Source organism: Loxodonta africana, chromosome 11, assembly GCF_030014295.1.
Source record: "Loxodonta africana isolate mLoxAfr1 chromosome 11, mLoxAfr1.hap2, whole genome shotgun sequence".
Lineage (NCBI taxonomy): Eukaryota > Metazoa > Chordata > Mammalia > Proboscidea > Elephantidae > Loxodonta > Loxodonta africana.
The window spans coordinates 16,286,438-16,299,030 of NC_087352.1; positions in this window are offsets into that span (position 1 = coordinate 16,286,438).

Consider the following 12,593-nt stretch of genomic DNA (forward strand, 5'->3'; position numbering starts at 1 on the left):
TTCAGCTCAAGTACCCTCTACTCCGGGAAGGTCTCTCCACCCTCTGCCTCGGGTTATAAGGTGCCAGGATTGAGCCTGACACCTTGGCAGTTAGATCTGGGTCTTCAGTACCTGATTCTTTTTAGGCCAGACCTGTGTACCCAGCAGCTTCTAAAGTCTCTCCTGATGTCCACTACAGGTACACCATTCTTGCCAAATCTCAAATTCCTCACAGATTCCCAACTTCAGGGACGTTCCCACTATCTAGTCGTCTGCCCAGACCTTGGGAAATCCTAGGAAACTGGCCTCTCTCAGAGACCCAGCGCCCCACCCTCTTCTGGGAAATCTCATCCACTATCTAAATCTGTCTTCTGAGCTCTAGTCTTGTGCAGTCAATTGTCCCCTGGATGCTCCCCCCACCCCCCACTGGGACCCCCAAACTCACTCCCTCTTCTGGTTTTTTTCATGTGGGGCAGCCCCACGGTCTAACCAGTCACTGGGCCAGATACCCAGATGATGTTTTGGTTCCCTTTCTCCTCCCCTTTCCCCACCACCTATCTGAGCCCCCACTGCTGTCTGTCTTGGGCTGAGTTCTCTAGAGAAGCAAAACCAATAAAGTCGTATATACTAGAGAGAGATTTATATCAAGGAAATGGCTCATCGTGTTGTAGAGGCTGGAAAGCCCCAGGTCCATGGGTCAGACTGGAGGCTTCTCCTGACTCATGTAGCTGCAGGGGCAGGTGAACCTAAGATCAGCAGGTTGGACAGCAGGGCTCTGGCTCACAGGCTGCAGAGACAGATGAATCCCAAGATTGTCAGGCCAGACAGCAGGTAAGCAGCTAGCTCAAGTCCCAAGAACTGGAGGTCAGAGGAATAGGAGCTGGCTGCAGGATCCAGAGCGAGCAAAAGCCTACAAGCCTTGCCAGAAAGTCCACTGTCTTAGTTATTTAGTAATGCTGTAACAGAAATACCACAAGTAGATGGCTTTAACAAAGAGAAATTAATTTTCTCACAGTCTAGTAGTCCAAATTCAGGGCATCAGCTCCAGGGGAAGGTTTTCTGTCTCTTGGCATTGGTGGGCAGCAAAGACACAGGAGGCAGCTCCTGCCAGGTCTCCATGGAGGAAGGTCCTTGTCATCAATCTTTCCCTGGACTAGGAGCTTCTCTGGGCAGGAACCCTGGGTCCAAAGGATGCACTGTGCTCCTGGCACTGCTTTCTTGGTGGTGTGAGGTCCCCCCAACTCTCTGATAGCTTCCCTTTTATCTCTTGTAAGATTAAAGGTGGTGCAGGCCACACCCCAGGGAAACTTTCTTTGCATTGGATCAGGGATGTGACCTGAGCAAGGGTGTTACATCCCACCCTAATCCTCTTTAACCATGGACTGCGATTATGATGAAAATCACAAAATGGAGACAAGCACACAGTACTGAGAATCATGGCCTAACCAAGCTGACACGTATTTTGGGGGGAACACGATTCAATCCATGACATTCCACCCTTTGGCCCCCCAAAATTCATGTCCTTGCCACATAAAACATATTCACCCCAGCAAAAGTCTTAAATCAACTCCAGGTCCAAAATCCAAAAATTTCTCTTCATCTGTGAAATCTAGAATACAAGTTATCTGCTTCCAAAGTACAATAGCAAAACCGGCACATTTCCATTACAAATGGGAGAAATTGAAGGGAAAGAAGGCATAACAGGCACCAAGCAAGTTAGCAGAACACATTACATTAGCCTTCAAGGCTCTGATAATAATCCTCTCTTCTCTGAGACTGCTTACACAATGGCCCTGCCCTCCAGACGGCACGTATTGGCCACACTGGGTTCTGAATGGAGGCCCCTCAGCACTGGGCTTCAGCTCCACATTCCAGTCCCACTGGGATGGTAACTCTTCTCCCTCAGCTTTAGGCGCATCATTCTGCTAGTCCATCTGAGTGGTGACTCCACCCTTAGAAACACCAGAGGCCATGACTCTACCCTTTGAAACCCCAGAGGTTGTAGCCATATCTTTTCAGACTGAGGCAGCTTGGCTTCCTGTGTTCCTTGTCTCTTCAGCTTCTGCTTCCTGTTTCCTTGGCCTCTTGGCCCCCGGGCCTCATACCTACATCTGCCTTGCTGGGGCGAGTGTTCCAAAGCTATGTAGCTCCACCAATAACTTCGGCTGGGAGGCACTCAGCTCTCTTGCTCCATGGGTTGGCAAGCTTAGCTCCACCGTTAAGTGCCCGGCGGCACCCCACTCCGCCAGGAAGCTTTCTGCACGCAGGCACTCAGCTCTCTAGCTCTGTGGGTTGGCTTTAGCAGTGTCTGGTGCTGGTCTCCTGGTTCTGTTGCTACCAGTTTGCTGCTGCTGCCAGTCCTCTGATGCTATTTCTCACCATCTGCCCCTTCTCCGATGTTGACAGCTCTCCTCACTTCCTTCTGAGTCTTCTGTCCATTCACAGTTTCAAAGCTGCTTCCACATTTTAGGTATCTGTTAGAGCAGCATCCCACTCTCTCAGTACCAAATTCTGTCTTGGTTATCTAGTGCTGCTGTAACAGAAATACCACAAGAGGATGGCTTTAACAAAGAGAAATTAATTTATTTTTGACTTGTAAAATAAAAGGTGGTGCAGGCCACACCCCAGGGAAACTCCCTTTATATTGGACCAGGGATGTGACCTGAGCAAGGATGTTACATCCCACCCTCATCCTCTTTAACCACAGGCAGAGATTATGATTTATAACACATAGGAAAATCACAAAATGGAGGACAATACTGGGAATCATGGCCTAACCAAATTGACACATATTTTTTCAGGACACAATACAATCCATGGCATCCACCTATATTGGATGCAGACCACAACCCCAAGAAAACTCCCTTTCAACTGATTGGCTACTCATGGGAGTTCCCATCATGGAGGTGATCACATATCAAATCTCATCATGGAGGTGATTACATCATTATACAACTGCCAAACTACATCGTAACTGCCAAACCACTGAGAATTATCACCCAGCCAAGATGACACACAACCTCAACCATCACACTGCGGGATTGATTCCTACTCCAGCAACCCTATAGGACAAAGTAGAATTGCCCCATAATGTTTCCAAGGCTGTAATCTTTATGGGAGCAGATTGCCTGGTCTTTTCTCCCACGGAGCTGCTGGTGTGTTTGAACCGCTGACCTTTGGAATTGAGTACTTTAACCATTGCACCACCGGGGCTGCTTTCGTCAGTGCTCAAGCCCTGTCTTTCCTGTGCCCTGATTCTCTACTTGGTCCTCTCCTCTCTGTCCTTCATGGCTCAGGACTCATCCTCTTATACCTCAACCCTCACCACAGCCTCCTGCCCTCTAGTCTCTCCCTGCAGCCCATCCCTAACATGTCCCAGAAGGATCTTTTTGAAATCCTGACCTGGGTCATATAGTCCTAGGTCCAAAGCCCAGTTTGGATACTGTTAGGGATTGAATCGTGCCCCCCCAGAATGTATGTTAACTTGGCTAGGCCATGGTTCCCAGTATTGTGTTGTCGTCCACCATTTTGTGATCTGATGTGATTTTCCTATTTGTTGTAAATCCTACCTCCGTGATGTTAATGAGGCAGGATTAGAGGCAGTTATGTTAATGAGGCAGGACTCAATCTACAGGATTAAGTTGTATCTTGAGTTAATCTCTTTTGAGATATAAAAGAGAGAATGCAGCAGAAAAGAGAAGGGACCTCCTACTATGGATAAAGCAGAGCCTGGAGTAGAGCACTTCCTCTGGGACCCAGAGTCCCTGCGCTGAGATGCTCCTAGACCAGGGGAAGACTGATAACAAGGACTTTCTCCCAGAACCAACAGAAAAAGAGAGACTTCACCTGGAGCTGGTGCCCCGTATTTGGACTTTAAGCCTCCTAAACGGTGAGGCAATAAAGTTCCCTTTGTTAATTTCTGTTATAGCAGCACTAGATAACTAAGACAGATACTGACTCCAGTCTTTGACCTTAGGAAAGGAAATAGACAACTAAATTCTTAACACCACCCAGCCCCGTCCTACTTCCTCAGCTTCCACTTTTGTTTAAAAATTGTTGTAAAAAGATATATAATAACATTTGCCAGGTCAGCATTTTTCAGGTGTACAATTTAGTGACATCAATTACATGAATCATGTTGTGCAACCATTTTCATAATTGTTGCTATATTTCCCATCACCATCAACAGAAACTCATTGTTTCCTAAACAATGACCACTCCCTTCCTTCTTACTCCTGCCCGTGGTAACCACTAATAAACTTTGGTCCCTAAACATTGGCCTATTCTTGTTATTTCATATAAGTGAGATCATACAATATTTATTCTTTTGTGGTTGACTTGTTTCACTCAGCATACTGTTATCAAGGTTTTTCCATGTTGTAGCATGTATCAGGACTTCATTTCTGTTTATGGCTGAGTAATATTCCATTGTATGTATATACCACGTTTTGTCTACCCATTCATCCATTGATGGGCATTTAGGTTGTTTCCATACTCATTGTGAATAATGGCTCAGCTTCCACTTCTAAACCATCACAAACTCCTCTATGTTCTACCACTAAAATACATTTCAAATCCATCCACTTTTCTCCAACTCTAAAGCTTCCATCATAATCCAAGCTGCCATTATTTTCCATAAAAGTAATTACAGCTGCCTCCTGGCTGATCTCTCTTTTTCTACCCTCTGATCCCTTCCTCAGAGATGTGTACGCAAGTAACTGGATGTCCAAGAGTAGGTGGCAAAGATTTGTTAGATGCTCATCAATCTGGTTTCCTCTTTCCCAGACATACAGCAAGACTACATGTCCCAGGTGTTATGAATTGAATTATATCCCCCTCAAATATGTGCTGTAAATCCTAACCTCTGCCAGTGGTTTTAATCCCATTTGGGAATGGCTTGTCTTTTTTATGTTAATGAGGCAGGATTAATGAGAGAGATGGGGTAAAATAGATGTCAAGATACATGGAGATCTCCAAGGAACCAGGAAGCAGAAACTGAAGAGACAGGGACTTTCCTCAAGCGCCAACAGAGAAAGAGAGCCTTCCCCTAGAGCCAGCACCCTGAATTTGGACTTGTAACCTTCTAAACTGTGGAAAAATAAATGTCTGTTTGTTAAAGCCACCGACTTGTGTTATTTCTATTATAGCAGTACCAAATAAATAAGACACCAGGCTTCCTTTCATTGAAGTTGGGGCCACATGACTGGTCTTGGACCAATGGAGTGACTGCAGAAATGATGTAAGCCTCACCCTTTCTCTTGCCCTTCCCTCATTGGCTTTGTCCCCCATCTCTTCTTAGAGGAGAGCCTTTCAGACTTTATGTAAGTAACACCTATTCCATTAAGCTGCAGAGATTTTAGGGTCGTTACAGCAGGTAGCTTTACTAATCCTGACTACTACAGGTAGAATACTTGTGACTGCCTTTTGGATGATTTTTCAGAAGCCAGCACCAAAATTCAGATCAGTGCTTTTTAATTTTCCTTTAGTAGTTTTGAATGTGTAAAATTATTATTATTTTTAACTTTTTAAGCTCCTTCCCCCACTCTTTAGTCATGCTATTATCTTTACCAGGGACATCCTCTCTTCACTGTGGGGCTACATCCTACTTATCTCTAAGATTCAGCTCAAGCACCCTCTCGGTCTCAAGACCTCTTGAGGTCTCTCCACCCTCTGCCCCTCGCCTTCTTCTCAGGACTTACTATTTCCTCTCATGGCGCTCTGTTGTGTCTTTTCACATTTCATAGAGAAAGGGTGAGGCTTATACATTTTATTTGGAAGTGACATAATTTCTGCATGCACCCCATTGGTCCAAGACCAGTCACAGGCCCCAACCTCACTGCAGGGAAACCCGGGAAATGTAACTTAGAATGATCTGTTTATGTGCCGCACTAGCCTGTGAACTCCTTGAAGACAGAGATCATGTCTTATTAATCATTTTTTTCTTTCCTCCAGCACTAAGCATATCTCCTAACCCATGTGGTTTCTCCATGATTTGTTGAATACTGTATTTGTTGAATACAGTAATGTTAATGAAACAAAAATGTACAGTTTAACGAATATCAGAAGACAAATACCCATGTAGTTACCACCAAGATCAATCTTACCATTAGTCCAGAAACCTACCTTTTACCTCCTCCCAAATCGCTAGCCCTTTCGTCCTCTAGAAGGTAACCACTATCCTGACTTACAGCACTATAGTTTGGCATGACCTATTTTTTTTTAACTTTATTTAAATGGAATCATTCAGTATGTATTTTCTTGTTCAGCATTGTGTTTGTGAGATTCATCAATAGAATAACAATAGCTTTTGTATCTCACCACTGTATAGTATTCTATTGTCTGAATATACCACAATTTATCCATTTAACTGTTGATGGACAATTGGATTGTTTCCAGTTTTTGGCTATTACATGTAACATGACTACAAATGCTCTCCTATGTATCTTTTGTTGAACGTAAGCACTTGTTTCTTTGGGGGCTATGTCCAGGAGCAGAATATTTGGGTCACACACAGGATACGCATTTGTTCACCGTCAGTGGATGCAGCCAGCAGTTTTTTGAAGTGGCTATATCAGTTTACATTCTCACTGTTATTGTTGTTAGGTGCCGTCGAGTTGGTTCTGATCATAGCTATCCTATGTACAACAGAATGAAATACTGCCCGGTCCTGTGCCATCCTCACAATCATTGTTATAGTTGAGCCCACTGTTGCAGCCACTGTGTCAACCCACCTCATTGAAGGTCTTCTGCTTTTTTGCTGACCCTCTACCAAGCATGACGGCCTTCTCCAAGGCCTGGTCCCTCCTGATAACATGTCGAAAGTATGTGAGGCATAGTCTCGCCATCCTTGCTTCTAAGGAACATTTTGGTTGTATTTTTCCCAAGACAGATTTGTTTGTTCTTTTATAGTCCATGGTATATTCAATATTTTTCACCAACACCATAATTCAAAGGCATCAGTTCTTCTTCAGTCTTTTCTTATCCATTGTCCAGCTACTCATCTGGTCTTAGGTCATTAGTGTTCAACACATCAAATCTATTCTTTAGATGGTCTCTAAATTCAGGTGGGATATAATCAAGGTCATACTTTGGCTCTTGTGGACTTATTCTAATTTTCTTCAGCTTCCACTTGAACTTGCATATGAGCAATTGATGGTCTGGTTCGAAGTCAGCCTTTGGCATTGTTCCGACTGATAATATTGAGTTTTTCCATCTTCTTCCACAGATGTAGTCGATTTGATTCCTGTGTATTCTGCTTGTCAAGGTCCATGTGTATAGTTGCTGTTTATGTTGGTGGAAAAAGGTATTTGCAATGAAGAAGTCGTTGGTCTTGCAAAATTCAATCATGCGATCTCTGGCTTCATTTGTATCACCAAGGCCAAGGCCATATTTTCCAACTACCGATCCTTCTTCTTTGTTTCCAACTTTTGCATTCTAATCACCAGTGATTATCAATGCATCTTATAGATATACAAACTTTATATCTATCTATCTATCTATCTATGAATCATCTACCTGTCTATCTATCTGCAACTACAGTAGATTTCTGAGACCTCTGTGAAGGCAAGGTGCCTGTCTACCTTGTTGGATGCATATTTGTGTGGTCTAGTACTGGCCCTGGTGGTGCAGTGGTTAAGAGCTCAGCTGCTAACCAAAAGGTGGGCAGTTCAAATCCACCAGCTGCTCCTTGGAAACCCTATGGGGCAGTTTTCCTCTGTCGTATAGGGTCGCTACGTGTCAGAATCGCTTGGACGGCAACGGGTTTAAGGGATCCTCATGTAAGTGTCAAAGGTTTGAAGGCAAGAAAGAATGTGTCAGAAGATCAAGCCTTCCACCTCTTTCCCACAGAGGGTTAGCGATGGGGGGGGTGAAGGGGGCAATAAGGGGCACCTCCTTCCCCCTCAAGTCCAAGGGGGTGCCAGAGAGATGCAGAATGAATGACATTCTGAGGCGCCACAAATACGAAAGACACCTGACTAAGGCAGCCTGACAAGAGGGGAGAAGGCGTTTCTGCCGACGCATCCCCGCTTTCAATGGGTATTCTTCTTGAAATTGGAGGGGGTGGGCGCAATTTAGAGACTGCGCCTGGGCGCTCCTTACCCTGGCTATACCTCTCCTTCCCCACCCTCATCTCGCTAGGGAGAGCGCAAGCAAAGCCCAGGTGCCTGACCATCGCCTTTGCTTAGAACTTGTACGAAGTGAGAGAGGGCTGAGGAGAAAGTGGAGCATTAAAATGGTCAGAAAGGAGGCAGAGGGGAGCAATGGCGCATGCACAGCAGGGTATAGTGGAGCCAGTCTATGTCTACGTGGGGGAGGGCAAAAACAAAAAAACCCAAACCAAACCCGTTGTTGTCAGTCCATTTCGACTCAGCGACCCTATAGGACAGCAGAACTGCCCCATAGGGTTTGCAATGAGCTTCTGGTGTAGTCCAACTGTTGACCTTTTGGGTTCCAGCCAGACTCTTTACTACTACACCACCAGGGCTTCTTGCGGGGGAGGGTCGGGAGAGGGAATCGCCCGCTGGTCAGTAGAGCGCGCGCGAGAGAAGCAGCAGCGCATGCGCGAAGAAATGGCGGGAAAGGAGGAGCGCGAGGCGGGGCAGGGCGAGGAGCGCCGCTGGCGTCCCGCGAGGCCTGAAGGGGCCCGAGAAGGTTGGTAGGCTTCGCGGCTGAGGCTTCTTCACCGTCCTTTTCGCTCGACTGACCTGATTGAAGAGCCCTGTAAGGGCCTCGAGTCCAGGGTAGCTGTGACTCTGAGGAGCCCAGAGTGTTAATAAATCTGGGGTATGTGAGGCTGGGCGGCATACCGGGAAGCCCGAGGCTTCAGGCCGCCAGCGCCGTGGAGCTGAGGGATCAAATAGGTCTTTGGGGTCCTTCCGGTTTTTTGCTTTAGGATCCTGGAAACTGGCTCCAGTCCCTTCATCCACCGAATCTGACTTTGAACAAGTCTGTCAGCCCGGCTCTCACAGGGACCCAGCCTTCAGCCCCTGCCATTGGGGAAAGCAGGCGTTAGCTCTCTGTCGGCGGGGACTCCTCTCCAGCCTTTTAGGGACAGCTGTGCCCGGTCCTGGAGGATCTGGACCCCAGTTCCAGGGAAGGAGGTAAATAGAGACGTGCCCCAGGTGATGTGAGGTTGTGGGGTTCTCAGGGTGGGCCCCACCAGCACTCCTAGCCTGGGAGGAAGGCTCTAAGGGCTTCCAGGGCCTTTGTAGGAATCAGAGGTGGCCACTTTGCAGAATCTATTTGCCAAAACTCAGATCTAACAACAAAGGATCAGATTTATCACTTCACCGGAAAAGTTGTTTGAAGGAGTATTCCTGAATGTGCTCATGAAAGGTGACTATATTTTTCATGAATACAATTTCCGTTTTTTTAGTGGAACAGAGTCAGGGTCAGTGTTCAGTATGAGAATCAGCGAAGTATTCTTTTTTATTTTGAGGTATGCTACTGCTCAGTGGCTGACAAGATATCCAGTAGTAGTGAAGATTTGTGCTTCTTACATAAGGTGACAACTATTAGACATATGTCTCAGCTTCCTCAATGTGGTTAACTCTTGAACAAATTGAATATAGAAACCCTAGAGGCGTTGTGGTTAAGTCCTATGGCTGTGACCAAAAGGTCAGCAGTTCAAATCCACCGGGCGCTCCTTGGAAACTCTACGGGGCAGTTCTACTCTGTCCTATAGGGTCACTATGAGTTTGGTTTTGGGTTTTTTTTATCTATCATCTGCAGTCTATTTGATTTGTACTCATAGTGACCTTATGTAACAGAGTAGAGCTACTCATTTGGCTTCCCAGGCTGTAGCCTTTATGAGAGCAGATGGCCAGGTCTTTTCTTCTGTGGAGTACCTGGTAAATTCAGACATTTCGATTAGCAGACGATTGTGCCACCAGGGCTCCTATATATACGTGTATAGGTATGTTGTTGTTAGGTGCTGTTGAGTCGGTTCCAACTCACAGTGAATCTATGTACAACAGAACGAAACCCTGCCCCGTCTTGTGCCATTCTCACAAACGTTGCCATGTTTGAGCCCAGTGTTGCAGCCACTGTGTCAATGTATCTCTTTAAGGGTCCTCTTTTTGATTGATCCTCTACTTTACCAAGCATGATGTCCTTCTCCAGAGACTGGTCCCTCCTGATAACATGTCCAGAGCACGTGAGATGAAGTCTCACCGTGCTCCCATCTAAGGAGCATTCTGGCTGTACTTCTACCAAGACAGATTTGTTCATTCCTTTGGCAGTCCATAGTATATTCAGTATTCTTTGCCAACATCATTCTTCTTTGATTTTCCTTATTCGTTGTCCAGCTTTCACATGCATGTGAGGTGATTGAAAACACAATGGCTTGGGTCAGGTGCATCTTAGTCCTCAAAGTGACATCTTTGCTTTTCAACACTTAAAAATAGGCGTTTTGCAGCAGATTTGCCCAGTGCAATAGGTTGTTTGATTTCTTGACTGCTGCTTCCATGGGCATTGATTGTGGATCCAAGTAAAATGAAATCCTTTACAACTTCAATATTTTCTCCATTCAGGATGTTGCCTATTTGTCCAGCTGTGAGGATTTGTGTTTTTGCATTGAGATGTAATCCATACTGAAGGCTGTGGTTTTTTATCTTTATCAGTAAGTGTTTCAAATCCTCTTCACTTTCAGCAAGCAAGGTTGAGTCATCTGCATATCCACCGATCCTGATGCTATATTCTTCTTCATATAGTATAGCTTCTCGGATTACTTGCTTAGCATACAGATTGAAAAGTATGGTGAAAGGATACAACACTGACAGACCTCTTTTCTGATTTTAAACCGCGCAGTGTCCCCTTGTTCTGTTCGAACGACAGCCTCTTGGTCTGTGTATAAGTTCTGCATGAGTGCATGATCCACCCAGTTGAGTGCCTTTGCATAATCAATAAAACACAGGTAAACATCTGTCATGGATTGAATTGTGTCCTCCCAAAATATCTGTCTATTTAGCTGGGCCATGATTCTCAGTATTGCGTGATTGTCCACCATGTTATGTGATTGTCCACCATTTAATGTACTTTTCCTATATGTTGTAAGTCCTATCACTATGATGTAGTAAGATGGATTAGTGACAGTTATATCGATGAAGTCTACAAGTTTTGGTAGTGTCTTAAGCCAATATCTTTTGAGATATAAAAGAGAGAAGCAAACAGAGAGACAGGGGACCTCATACCACCAAGAAAGCAGTGCTGGGAGCACAGCGCATTTTTTGGACCTGAGGTTCCTGCGCTGAGATGCTTCCAGACCAAGTCAAGATTGATGACAAGGACTTTCCTTCAGAGCCAACGGAGAGAGAAAGCCTTCCCCTGGACCCAGCACCCTGAATTCAGACTTCTAGCCTACTGGACTGTAAGAGAATAAACTTCTCTTTGTCAAAGCCATTTACTTTTGGTATTTCTGTTATAGCAGCACTATATGACTAAGACAGCATCTTTCTGGTATTCTCTCCTTTCAGCCAGGATCCATCCTATATCTGCAATGATATCCCTAGTTCCACATCCTCTTCTGAATCTGGCCTAAACCTCTGACAGTTCTCTGTAGATGTACTGCTGCAATTGTTTTTGAATGATCTTCAGCAAAATTTTACTTAAGCGTGATATTAATGATGTTGTTTGATTATTTCCATATTCTGTTGGATCACTTTTCTTTGGAATGGGCACAAATATGGATCTCTTCCAGTTGGTTGGCCAGGTAGCTGTCTTCCAGATTTCTTGGCATTGACGAGTGAGCACCTCCAGCTCAGTATCTGTTTGTTGAAACATCTCAATCAGTATTCCATCAATTCCTGGAGTCGTGTTTTTCTCTAATGCCTTCAGTGCAGCTTGGACTTCTTCCTTAAGTACTATCGGTTCTTGATCATATGTTATCTCCTGAAATGGTTGGATGTCAACCAATTCTTTTGGGTACAGCGACTTTGTATATTCCTTCCATTTTCTTTTGATGCTTTGTGCACCATTCAATATTTTGCCCATAGAATCCTTCAGAATTGCAACTCGAGGCTTGAATTTTTTTTCAGTTCTTTCAGCTTGAGAAATGTCAAGTGTGTTCTTCCCTTTTGGTTTTCTAACTCTAGATCTTTGCACATTTCATTATAATACTTTACTTTGTCTTCTCAAGCCGCCCTTTGAAATCTTCTGTTCTGCTCTTTTACTTCATTATTCTTCCATTTGCTTTAGCTACTCTGTGTTCCAAAGCAAGTTTCAGAGTCTCTTCTGACATCCATTTTGGTCTTTCTTTCCTGTCTTTTTAATGACCTTTTGCTTTCTTCATGTATGATGTCCTTGCACAACTTGTCTGGTCTTAAGTCATTAGTGTTCAGTGCATCAAATCTAGTCTTGAGATGGTCTCCATATTCAGGTGGGATATCCTCAAAGTCATATTTTGGTTCTTTAAGATTTGCTTTAATTTTCTTCAGCTTTAGCTTGAACTTTCATATGAACAACTGATGGTGTTTCACAGTTGGCCCCTGGCCTTACTCTGACTGATGATATTGAGCTTTTCCTTCACAGATTTGATTCCTGTGTTTTTCATCTTGTGAGGTCCACGTGTATAGTTGCTGTTTATGTTGTTGCAAAAAGGTATTTGCAATGAATAA